The sequence below is a fragment of the Zalophus californianus genome, chromosome 5 (genome assembly GCF_009762305.2).
Source record: "Zalophus californianus isolate mZalCal1 chromosome 5, mZalCal1.pri.v2, whole genome shotgun sequence".
In the NCBI taxonomy this organism is placed as follows: Eukaryota; Metazoa; Chordata; class Mammalia; order Carnivora; family Otariidae; genus Zalophus; species Zalophus californianus.
In genome coordinates, this window is record NC_045599.1 from 11,161,103 (window position 1) to 11,174,211 (window position 13,109).

Consider the following 13,109-nt stretch of genomic DNA (forward strand, 5'->3'; position numbering starts at 1 on the left):
CTCCGCTCCCGCTTGCCCGCGCCTGTTTCGGGAGGCCGGTTTGCGGGACCTTCGGGTCCCACGGCCAGAACTTCCAGAAGGGTGGTGGCTGTTATTACTCCCTCGCACCCATAAATACTCTCGGACTACCCTCCTCTCTCCTTTTGGTGGAAATACACCGAGCGCTTAGATCTTGGAAAAACAAAACGAGAAAAACACTAGAAACAAATTTGAGAAAAAAGATTCGTTTGGGAGGCTGCCAATCATGACTTGTTCTTTTTTTTAAATAAGGACTCTACAGAGTAAAAATTTACGAAAAGTGGTAATATTTCAGAGCCGCGTAAGTCAACAAGGTCGAGCTCCTGAACTCTTCCAACGTTATAAAACCAGGAAATGAAAGAAAGCTAAAACGTTAATATGAATAAAGAGTATATCATAGAGCAGGAAGGAAACTTACCAAATTTATGACGTTAAGACATGGGATGTATTAAACCAGCTTGAAGAAGAGTGTAAGCACGTTTGGGGAATGACGCCCATAGTGAATCGTGTTGAGAAAATAGTGTTTGAAAAACTAATCATCCATCTCTTGAAAGCTTTATTTTGGGGAACTTAAACTTGCACCCAACTCCTTGGGTACCACTGGGGAAAAAGAGAATATTAGATTAGACAGATTATCTGACCCCAGCCTCACAAAGGTAATCATTATTTTAAAAGACATTTCACACAGATCACAACTTCATTTTTGCTTATTGACTCACAGTGTTGTCGAGAAATTTATGTAGTGTTGTAGTTGATGTAGTTTTGCATAATTGAAGTCCTGATTTTCATACAACTACATATTTTGCTTTTTTCCCTTACCATACTCTATAAAGATTTCTCATGTTTTTACAGTCTTAATCATTTTTTATTTAGGTAGTCAGTATACAGGCTCCACATTGGTACCCCAAAATTGAAGTTCGGGTTACTAGCATTGAGAAGAAAATATAGAACAGAATATAAAAGATCAGGGCAGCCTTCTTTAACAATCTACCAACCCAGAAGACTGGCCGTTTTATCCTTAGTGTGCAGGTCACAGTTCTATACGCCCAAGGTACAAAATTACAAAATCCCAGTTACAAAATCCCAACCAAGACCTAGCCTGAGCTGACCTGTCTCTCTTACCAAATTCAATAAGATGATGTAAGTGGCCTGCAACCTGAGATGTGCACTCCCCCAGGGGATTTTCAAGGGGTAGGTGCACACTTAAGATCATTTTAAGACCACTTGTTTATGAACCTTCAACTTGCGTCTATATTATTTCCAGAAACTGATTTGCTGTTTTAGAGAATGCAGTCAAGGTGTCTCCGTGTTTCCTTTCCCAACTGTATCACCATAGCCTTATATTTTCCAAATTGCAAAAAAAGGGGGGTGGCATAACTCTCATTCACTGAGAACCTTAAAAGGGTGCATTATTCCAGGGTGTAAAAACTTCAGGGAACCTTTGTCAGTTTTTTATCAACTTAAAATACTGGACTGTGTTGAGAAAGTATATACTTCTAATGGCTGTGTAACAAGTTCTTCTGCAAGTCATATGATTTCCAAATAATTGCTTTCAATAAAGGATGACCTTAAGATCACTAAATGAGTGTATAAATTAGAAGGAGTTCAAAGAATTGAAAAGTTCAGAACACCTTACAACCCCACCTACTTAGTAATGGTAAAAACATTCTTAAAATTTACAAAAATGAAAAACAGAAAACATTGATGCTAAACTATATCTTTCTTGTAAGAAGTAGTATTCAACAACAAATACATGAAGTAATTGTAAAAAAAATTACTTATGTCTAATAATTTAAAAACTTTGTAATATATTTTATATTATTTTGAGTACTTGATTATTACTAATAAATATATCTCAATCTAGAAGAAAATGTTTCAGCACTTAGCCACAGGAAAATTAAAAATTGAAATTTAAATGTATATATCTTTTCATTGCAGAGAAGTATAGTAGGGTGATAGCAAAAATACATTCAAACACAGAAATACAGGAAATTAGATATAATCCTGAGGGGTGAGAATATGGAATGGAGTTATAGTGTAAAGAGAAAAATAAACTAGGCAGACTATACTGTAGGTAAAGAAGAGGCTTTTCATATATTTTTAAAATGGTGAATAGTAGGCATAATCGCTCTGGTGTTTACATTTTATTGGATTCATTTAAGAGAGTGACTATGCCATTTTAAAATGTCAATGTTTATAGTATGCAGGAAATTGCCTCCTTTGCAACTACTTAAACTTATGATGAAAAATTTTAAATGTTAACCTAAAAATATGCAAGAGGGTAAACAGTATTTCATGTAGTAAGCAGAAATGTTTGAGGACCACTAATTTTACTCATCAATCCCCTATTGGAGGTTGTCTCCATTTCTAAAGATTTTGGCAATATTTGTTTTTCTAATTTTTTTTTTTTTTTTACTTTTTTTTTACTTTTTACTTTTTTACTTTTCTTAAGGAACCTTAACTAAAATTCCTTTGGTTTTTTTGTTAAATGGCTTTACATTCTTTTTCGAAACACCTGCCTTCTCCCAACCCTCTCTGAATGGGAAGTAAAAGGTTTTTGTTCGGTTGGGTTGGTTGGATAGGGGTTGGTTTGGTTGCTAAGGCTTTGGATTCTGGTTTAATCAGCAATTATTGTCTCCCTCAAAGCCTCAGAATGCTCTGGGGGCTATATACCAAGAAGAACCATGGACTCAAGTTCTAAGGAGCCTCCAGATGGTACAGGTGGGAACTAGCGGACTGGAAAAATGGGGAGGGACCCAGAGGGATGGCACATAAAATGAGGCACCACAGCCAGGAGCCAAGGTGAATCCTTGGTCTGCTCTGAGGGGAGTGGGGTGTCACCTGCATCCACAGCTCTGATTCATCGGGCTTGCGGGAGACCCAACGCTTTACAGGTGTCTGTTGAGGGTACCTCCCTGGGAGGCCCCCAGGACACTGGGAGCCCCGAGGCAACATCATCCCATGCCTGAAAGGGTGATGGAGACCAACTGGACTAGCAGAGAGAGGGCACCCTTATTACCAGAACAACATACATTTTCAAGCATATAAGTTTTCTTCTTTTCATGTATTGCTTTGGGATAAATTTCCAGGAGCTGGATTATGGAACTTCTTTCTGGCTTCTCATACATACTGTCATTCTGCTTTCCCAAAGAGTTAGGCCAATCTGCAATACGAGCAGCAAAGGAGTGTGCTGAATTCACCAAACCGTGCACCCACTGAAGGTTACATTTTAAAAATTCTTCTAGAATGTGTAAAATGATGCATCAAATTTCCCCAAATTTGCCTGGCCACCCTTGTGATTTGGGGGTCCATATAATCTCCTGTAATTAGTAGGGTATTCTTTCTACAGTTTCCCTTCTGGGGATTTTTTTTTTCTTAAGTTTATTTATTTTTTAATAATCTCTACACCCAACGTGGGCCTCGAACTCATGACCCCCAGATCAAGAGTCACACGCTCCACTGACTGAGCCAGGCAGGTGCCCCTCTTCTGGGGATTTTCAAATGTTTACTTCTTGCTGGCCTCTGCTTAAACCAGAAACCTCAGTGAAACAGTCCACTTGCACGGTTTTGGTGATCTTCATTAATTTGGTCTGATTTGGGTGAATGAAAAAATACTTTTTGTTTTCAGTAACTGACTGGACAGCAGTTTAATTCAGAAAAGCATGAAAGGAGCCTGCTTTCATGAATACAAAAGTAACACAAAAATAGCATGTAGCCTCCCCCACGCCATTCAGAAACGCCTTTATCATATGAGAAACCTATTTTATCAACACCGATCGATCATTTATTTAACCAAGGTGCGAAGGATTTTAATTGTTATCAATCCATTCATCGCGTGCATAGCATCACCTGTGCATCGTGAGTCCTATTGTGTACTCTGTTAGATGCTAAGTGAATACATGGATCCTTGCTTTCAAAGAACTCATGGTCTGTGGGAGAAACATAGCTATAAACAGATCAGAGTGAAATATGTATATAAACAACCCCGAGGGCCCAAAGGATGGAGCTGCCAAGGCTCCTTGGGCGACGCTGGGAAGGAGGTGTGGATCCTAAAGAATGAGTGGGAGTAGGCCCAGCCAAAAAGCAGTGGGAGAAGGGAGGGAGCCCAATGGAGAAAGCAGGGAGATGACCGGACACAGGTAAACGGCCCCTCCCTTCTTCCCCACTCACCCCCACCCCCAGACACAGGGTGGTACCCTAGGCAACCTTCTGAATGTGCAAAATCCCAGCTCCCCTCCCTCAAAATGGATCACAACTCAGCATTTCCTAGTTGTACGACTCCACCAGAATTCACATTCTCTAGGCCGGCTGCCCTCTTGGAAGTTTCAGGAGGAGCTCGGCCGGGTGCAAGTAATCTACTTAAAGCAGGAATACATCCAGGGGGTACTCACCTTTTACAAAGGAAACTCGTGAGCCCCGATGAATCTTACCATCATAGAAGTAAGGCAGAGCAGAATTCTTGTAGCCGGGACCTTTCCGGATTCCCCCTGTATATTTTGGCCTAGCCTCTCTTTCCTTCCCTGCACTATGCAAAAGGAGGAGGCAGCAACTCGATCACCAAATTCTGATCCTCTCTTGGCACCGTCTCCCTCACTGGCATGCTGCCATCATCTTACTCATCACATTATCACCAGCTAGAAATCCTGCATCATTGTAAAAATATCTGCTTCTTTCCTCTGTTAGCCCATTTCCTGAAGTTGTCAGGGCCCTGACCCCAGCTCTCTAGGAGCAATAGATGAGAAAGATCCTGAAGATTCTCAAGAACTGGCTTCCACTCCTTGATAGTCTCCCCTGATACATCCCAACCCAGCCCACCCAACAATGTCCAGAAGTTCTGACACAGAAGCCCGAATTTCTCGAAGAGGTGAGGATGTAATTGGTCACTCAGAGCAGGAAATCTGTTCTGAGGATCTTGAAGAGCTAAAAAGAGGCTCCCAGGTGTGGGCAGATGAAAGAGGCCAGACTCACCCCAGATATGAGGCCACTGTCAGAAGCACAGTCCTGTCCTTCAAGGGCAGCTGACAATGATCCATGTGTTCATGACCTTTAGTCTCGGCCCTTCTTCCTTCCCTGACCTCTGTGCCTGCCACTGCCTGGCTGCCCAGGCCTGTGTGAGTGGCCACTAATCAACCAGGAATAGCTGCTGCCTCACCAGTAATTCGTTGGCCTCAAGCCCCAGTCTGGCAGATGCGTCTAGTAATTATCTCCCCCTGAATATTTATCCATCTCACCTTTTTTTCTTTTTCAGATTTCGGCATTTGAATTTCTTTTGAATATCTGAACACGTCCCTTTTTGCAAGCTAGGAAGCAGAATTAAACTGAGGCATTCTAGTCCTCTAGGGATCCAGACCGAGTCTTGGCGATCTTCAGCAAAATGACATCAAGGTGCTAACAACAGGCTTCTAAACTCTAAATAATAACCACCTATCTGCATTTTATTTTTTCCCTTAGGAAGCAGCCAAAAGTCCAGTCCTTAAAGGCAGGATATACAGAACATCTTGATTTACAAAGGACAGAATGACCCAAATGATATGCTGGCTAATTTATGGGTAGACCAGATGCACGCTGACCAAAGACTGGTGAACAGAGAAAGTGTTTACCTTTGGGAAACCTGCTCTGAGGTTGAAAAAAGTCCTGGCTGCTGTGAATAAGAGAGCAGGTAAAAAAAATATTACAGATGCACCCGCACCAACACTTGATTTTGCTGAGGTCTTCCACTAGAACACAGACTTAGTGATGAGTGTAGGGGGGAGATGCTTACATTGTTCTCAAAATAAATGACTAGTAGTAGGAAATTTGACCTCATGGACCCATTCTTCCATTTGCCACCAGAACAAACTGCCCATGAGGAGGATGTAAAAAAAAAAAAGGTGAACTCTGGGGGGCCCAGTTGGTTGAGCCCCCAACTCTTGATTTCGGCTCAGGTCTTTTTTTTTTTTTAAAGATTCCATTTATTTATTTGAGAGAGAGAGAGAATGAGAGATAGAGAGCACGAGAGGGAAGAGGGTCAGAGGGAGAAGCAGACCCCCCGCTGAGCAGGGAGCCCGATGCGGGACTCGATCCCGGGACTCCAGGATCATGACCCGAGCCGAAGGCAGTCGCTTAACCAACTGAGCCACCCTGGCGCCCTCGGCTCAGGTCTTAAGACCACATCTCTCCCAGACTCCAGGCCATCGTGAGTGAGCCAAACAGTGCAGGGTCTTATCCATTCCTCGTAAGATGAAAAAGCCATCTCTTCTTCCTGCAGCAGAAAGGGCCTCGACATTATTGTTTCTGAGGGTATGGTGCACAGATCTTACGAATATGGGCCACCTAGGAAAGTTATTTAAGGGGAAGACTCCTGGAACGCATTCTTGGAAATTCAGATTAACTAGCTTTGATGTGAAACACAAGAGTCTGCGTTTTAACAAATCCAGGAGATGATCCTTCCACCCTCTAAGTTGGAGAACATGGTCTTATGGGTTCTTGGCCAACTTTGGAAAGAGAATGTGACATCACTGGTGGGCATCCCAGCACTGTTTCTCCCGATTACCTTAGTGTCTACTCATTAAGACTCACTGGACAGAAAACCCAAGACAGCCGTTAGCCAAGAGCAAATTCAGCCCAGGCCCAAGGATGTTGGCTATATGACTGACAGATGACCCCACCGATGCTGTAAGAATTGCTTATTGGGCAATTTACCAACCTGGTTTACACCCTGATGAGCCATACCTTAAGTGAGAAATCCTGGTGTTGAATTCTGTCGCTGCCCAGACTGTTGTCACATAGGCTGGGTTCCTGTCAGTTGCAAACATATGAGACTCCACCCAATGTCTTAGGAGCCACGCTTTATTAGAGAGAGAGGAGTCAGACCACTTCTAATCCAGTAGCCCAACTAGGTCCCCTTTTGCCACCCCACCCTGGGTCTAGGGCACTCCTCCCCCTTCTCCCAGCCCTGGGAACAAAGCCACCACGACTGCCCCTAAGCCCCTGAATGGTCATCTGGTGCCTTACTTCGTAAAGAGCCTCAGAAGTGAGTTTGGCTTTCACCACCCTCACCCCTTTGATGTTTTCACCCTTTTGTCTCAGTTCCAGACTCCACTTCAAAGTTGCCTTCTACCACGCCCACTGATGTACCCCGATACAGGAGCTCCCAGGCACCTCCTTAGACACTCAGCTGGAAGGCCTCCTACCCCCCCGTGCATTGGGATGAATTATTAGTGACGATTCTCTCTCTGCCGAGGTGACGACCTAAATTCCGGGGTGGCTGCAACACCTCCCAGGTGCTCACGGCTCTAGAAACCACAGGCCACCATCTGTCCTGCCAGTGGAATCCGCTATTTCCCAGTGTAGAATTGTGTAAGATGGTTCCCCCTGATGATCAGCCCCACCTCATTTCCCATCCCTGTGACTTCCTGAGCATCGAGGGACCCTGTCCTGATTCTGGGTCTGCCACCCCATCTTTAGGTCCTTCCTGCAAGGGCCTGGCATGGTTCACTGCTGACCTCTCTCTAAAGAGGCCAGGGCTACAAGAGTCACTTTCCCTGACCCCTCCCACTTGCTTCTGGCTTCTTTCTCCTGCCGCCTACTGGTAGCTCCAACATAAACTTGTGCTGACCCCAACCCTGAGCTCAACCCTGACGCTGAGGATTCTTGTTCCTTTGACTCTTGCTGAAGCCATCATGAACACACCTTCCAACTCCCCATACTTCTGATTGGAAACACTCTGGCCACTGGCTGCCTGAATCGTCAACCAAAGCTGCTGTGTTTCCTCACAATAGCGGCTCCTGTAGGGCTCTTCTATTGGCATTATTCTCTGCCATGAAGTTGTTAGTTCTTCAAAGCCTGGCCCACGCTGGTAGGTGGGCGCCATGCTAAGTCTCAGCCTCTCTTCCTGTCCCCGGATGGCCAGAGTAGCCTACTGTTCTCACAAGCCAATCTTGGGTCATGGGTCCTGGTCAGAAGGGGAGAAGGCCCTAAGTGTCTGTTTTGTGAGCTCCGTGCTCTTGCGGAGGGCCCTTGAGGAACTGTCTGAAGACTACGTTTGTGGTAGATCTGGGTTGTAGAGGGAAGTCTCCCCCTCGAGAAGTGTAGATTGAATCCTCGGGAGCAGGCTAGCTGATGTGGCCTTGAAGCGGAGCATCCATCCTACTTAGGCTCATGACAATCGGTCAGTTTTCTAGGTTTTATTGTACTTTGGCTAAATCAGTTTGCTATTTATTTTATTTTATTTGACTTTACTTTATTATTTGACCTAAGGGTTCTCCCAGGCCTTTTGGACAGGCTTCAATTCCTTAGTCTACAGCACCCAGTCCAAGAACACCCACAACCCCTCACCTTCTAGGTCCCTCCCCATTGCAAGTAACCCTCTGATTAGTCATTCATGGAGGATAGGTATATTTTGCCCATACATTCATTCACTGCTTCCCTTGGTCCCTTCGTCTCTCAACATGAATTTTGAGCTCATATGCACTATGCCCAGCAAAGAGACCTGGAACGCAGAGCGCATGAGCAAGATCACGTCCTACATGTCCTCCTGGAGCATCGGGAGTATCTCACGTGGGCTGGGGGAGGCTGGGGGTAGAGCTCTCCGGAGGCTGTGACAGTTGGAGTTGTCACAGAGGAAGAGGTGAAGAAAAGTTCCAGGAAGGGTGAAAGTCTCAGAGGCAAGAGAGGACCTGGCTGCTGAGGAACTGACAGAAGTTCCATGTGGCTAGGAAACAACCCAGACAGGGGAGTGGTGAGAAGTGAAGGGAGAGTTTGGAAGGAGTCAGGGCGTGGAGCAGCTTGGGAAACCACGCAAGAAAAGCTGAACTCGATGCTAAGGCCATGCAACTTTCCTGAGCAGGCCAGGCAGTGCCACGTTTAGCCTCTGCTAGCCTAAAGGCTGCCAAGTAACCATCGACTTCTGTTTCTACTGAGAGCAAGCTGGACGTGATGCTAAACACCTGGCTAAGTCACTGGCTCCACAGCCAAGGGGCGGTTCCGAATACCAGTCTTTCACCCAGATCTCAAGTCGGCCTTCCGGATCAGCGCGTCAAAAAGCCTGATTTGTCCATGTTCCACTTTACTCTCAAACGACAAAATGCAGATAAACAAGCCCACACCCAAACTCTAATCCACAACAACACGCAGCTAAAGAAGCCCACACCCAATCTCTAATCCACAACACCCAAACTCTAATCCAGTGCATATATCTATTCAGTAGGTTCTGGGGCTAGAATCCCTTATTATTCCTCCCCAGAAATGTGGTGTGGGTGTTTTTGGACTGGGTGCTGTAGACAATATCCAGGGTGTGGGGTTTTGGGGGGGTAAAACCACCAGACTGGGTCCCCTAGTTAGAATCATGTACCTCACTGCTAAGTCTGAGTCTATTTCTACATCAGGCACCACGCAGAACCAGTGGCAAGAAGACTCAGCCTCTGCCCGAGTTCCCAGACCAAACCAGATGTGGGGCAGGCAGGTCCCAACCCCCGTCACCTACTCATCAGAAGGGAAGCTCCGACCTCCAGGAAGGGATGTGTGAGCTGAGACCTGAAAGGAGGGGTGGAAATTGTAGCCACGCGTAGAGGCGGGAGTAGAGGTTCCAGGAATATGGAACCGGGCGTTCATTCTGCCGCTGACGATAACAGTGAGCATTTATTTCTTGTTTCTCTGTGGAAGGGGCTGTGCAGAAAAGCTTGAGACTGGTTGCTTTATTGATTTTCCTAACGCCAGAAGCACTGGGACACAGATGGGGAAATTGAGGGATGGAGCGGTGGAGTAACTTGGACGAAATCGCACGGGCAGTCGGCCAGTGGCAAGTGGAGTGGGAATCCGGACAGTCTCACCGCAGAACCGAAGCTCTTGACCGTGGACCATGGTGCTCCTGCTCATGCTGACCCTGTCCCGGCCTCCCTGTTCTGTGAACCAGTGCACCCCCTCCTACCACCTCTCCTGTGTTGGGCTTCAGCCCATTGGAGTAGGAGTTCATTTATTTGCTACTGGCAGATTTTTGAACAACAGGAACAAGGAAACAGAACCAATGGCGATACGCACTTAGGAAGGAGAAACACGGGATGTCTGCGAGCGAGCACCTCAGGGGCCTGACGGGTATTCTCAGGGGTCAGGGTGGGCTGCCCTGAGGAAAGGACATTTGACGAGAAAGCTGGAGGAAAAACAGCCAACCGGTGGGAATGAGCAGAGCAGGCACAAAGAGTGGTCCGGGGCAGGGGGGGGAAGCAAACATCATTGATCAAAGGCCTGTTGCAAAGTTAAAAGCAAAAAAGAAAAGATGTGATGAGCACTGGGTTAACTATTGAACACTACATCTGAGGCTAAGTATGGACTGTATGTTGGCTAATTGAATTTAAATTAAAAAAAAGAAAGAAAAGAAAAAGAGCTCAAGGCCCTCGGGAAAGTCAAACGTGAGTGGAATGTAGCGGGGGGAGAGTCAGGGTGGGACGAGCTGCAGGAGTAGGCACAGCAGCCCGCCATCCACCTCCCTCCACCCTCAGGAAAAGTCCAGACAGACTCACGATGGAGGCAAGGTAGGTGTCGCTGGGCCAAGAATTACCCTGGTGATGAATGCGGTCCTGGTGCTCTGCAGTGTGGTCCTATTAATCCTCGCAGATGGAGGCATTCATGCCCTAACTCCCTACAATTGCTCTTGCCTCCTTCAACTCATGTTCCCCTCCCCTGGCCAGAGAGGAATGCACGTAGATCATGCCGCTCCTCTGTGCTCAGGGGCTTCCCGCTGCTCTTAGGGAGGAGGCCACAGACGGTGATGTGGTTTTCAAGGCCCTCCAGGATCTGGTCTCCACCTGCCCCACGTGCTTGGTTCTTACCATTCTCCTCCTCCAAGCCTTCCTTCCCGCCATCTTGGTATTGCGACCCTGCCTCTCTGGCACGCTCTTGCTCAGCACTTGGCTTCAGGCCTCACGCACAGCCCTTTCCGAGTGAATGCCTACTTCACCATGCTGCCTGTAGGCCTCTTAACGGTCCTCTGTACTTTCTCTACCTTGAAAGGCTAATTAGGAGCATGTAGTCCCATACGTGCTCCTCGCTGCAGTCAGGCCTTGGTTACTGTCAGCTCATCTGTGCGCTCCATGGGCCTCTGCCCCATCCCCTTTTGTCACCTGGTGCTGAGCAGCCATGCCGGGAACACAAGACACATGCAACAACTATTTGCCCAATTTCTCTTGTGATGCTGTGTGCTCTGGGAGGTGGAGGGGAGAGAATGGTAGAAGAACAAAGAATGTCTGCAACAGCCTCTCTAACAATAGTGTTGTTCATGGAGACCAGTTTCTCCTCATCATCAAGAATTTGCATGAATGGGGGCACCTGGGTGGCTCAGTCAGTTAAGCGTCTGCCTTCGGCCGCAGGTCATGATCCCAGGGTCCCGGGTTCGAGCCCCACATCAGGCTCCTTGCTCAGCGGGGAGCCTGCTTCTCCCTCTGCCTGCCGCTCCCCGCTGCTTGTGCTCTCTCTCTCTCTCTCTCTCTCTCTCTGACAAGTAAATAAAATCTTTTTAAGAAATAAGTAAGAATTTGCACGAGTGAAGAATTTTGAGAATGACTTCCTCTGAAGAGAACACAGGTCACTTCCAGAAGGTCTTCTAAAACTCTGCACTCTCCTTGCCTCCAGGCCCAAATTGTGTGCCTGCCACATTTTTACAACATTCCTAAGGCTACTAAGTTTGGGGAGTTAGCACACCTGCTGGATGACGAGAACATAGGCTTCACAGGCAGGCAATTCAGTTCAACACCCATGTATGGCCCCTACTAGGTGCAAAATAAGGCAGAGTCCCTCTCCTCGGGACCCGACAGTCTGGTGTGGGTGACAGACACATAAACAGGTAATTTGAATTTAATGGGCAAGCTCTGAGAAAAGTATGCAGAGCACTACGGAGGCAACCACCTCCAACTAATCATGTGTCCAAACAGCAATAGCTCTTGGAGTCTCAGTTTCCCAAACTGTACGACGGGCTGAACGTTCCTACTGCCAAGGGCTTGCTTTGAGAACTGAACGAGCTAACATTTGTAAAACACTCAATATAGTGTTTTGCACCCAGGAAGGACTCAAGAAGGAGTATCCATTAGATTATCTTAATGAGGCCAGCCCCGGAGTTCTCGGCCTGTCTCTGCTGACCAAACACGTGTGCATCTCCAACCACACGCTGAATCTTCGCAGGCCCTTACGCACTGTCATAACTGCAACAATGACCCACTGTCACGCTTGCCAACCAGAAGTGACAGTTATATTAGCACCAGTCCACGACTGCTACTCGAGAAATGCCCCAGAGAACATTCAGTGCTGACAGTGGGTCCAGACCATTGTTTTAATACGTGAAGAATGAAATGTCCACATTATCACTGTCACATCTCCCCACTGTCCTCTGCTCACTCTGTCCGCTAGTCCATTTTCTGCTCTGGTGCTAATGTGATCTCTGGCCTGCTATTCCAACACCATAATCCCCTCTACTCTATCCAGAGATCTCAAAGATTCCCTCTGAATCAGAATCAGATTCGTGATTGGGTTCTAGGTTTCACTTACTAGGTGGTCCCTACCTTGACTCTGTCTGCTGCAGATCATCAGAGATCTCTCTTTTTTGCCTCTATCAGCCTTCTCGTGACTTCGTCCAAGGGTCCCACTCAAGACAGATTTGCATGGATGGGAGTGCTCTCCAGCGATATAGGATTTAAATTAATACCACTGCCGAAATTCCCCCCAAAGAGTCTTCCATGTGCTAGGCGCTGTGCCGAAAGTAGGTGTTGGTGATTTGTTATTTTATATTAAGAAGTTAACTACCCAAATGCAAATGAGATTCAGTTGGCTTTTTCTTACTGATGAGATTTGACTATTCTAGAGAAGCCCTGGCTTAAGGAAATATGAGAGGCCTTTGTTTAAAGTATTGATTGTAAACTTTTTTTTCAGTTCTTTGATTTCCTCATGTTTCCTTCTTGAGATAATCATCTATCAGATGACCATTCCCGGTGGATGCTCCTTACTTCAAGAAGTCATGGTCTTATGAGTATGAGCTCACTGCTGGGGGGAATGACTCATAACCTGACATGTGGTGGTTAACAACCCTGTGCTTAAAAACTGGGGTACCAGGGGCGCCTGGGTGGCTC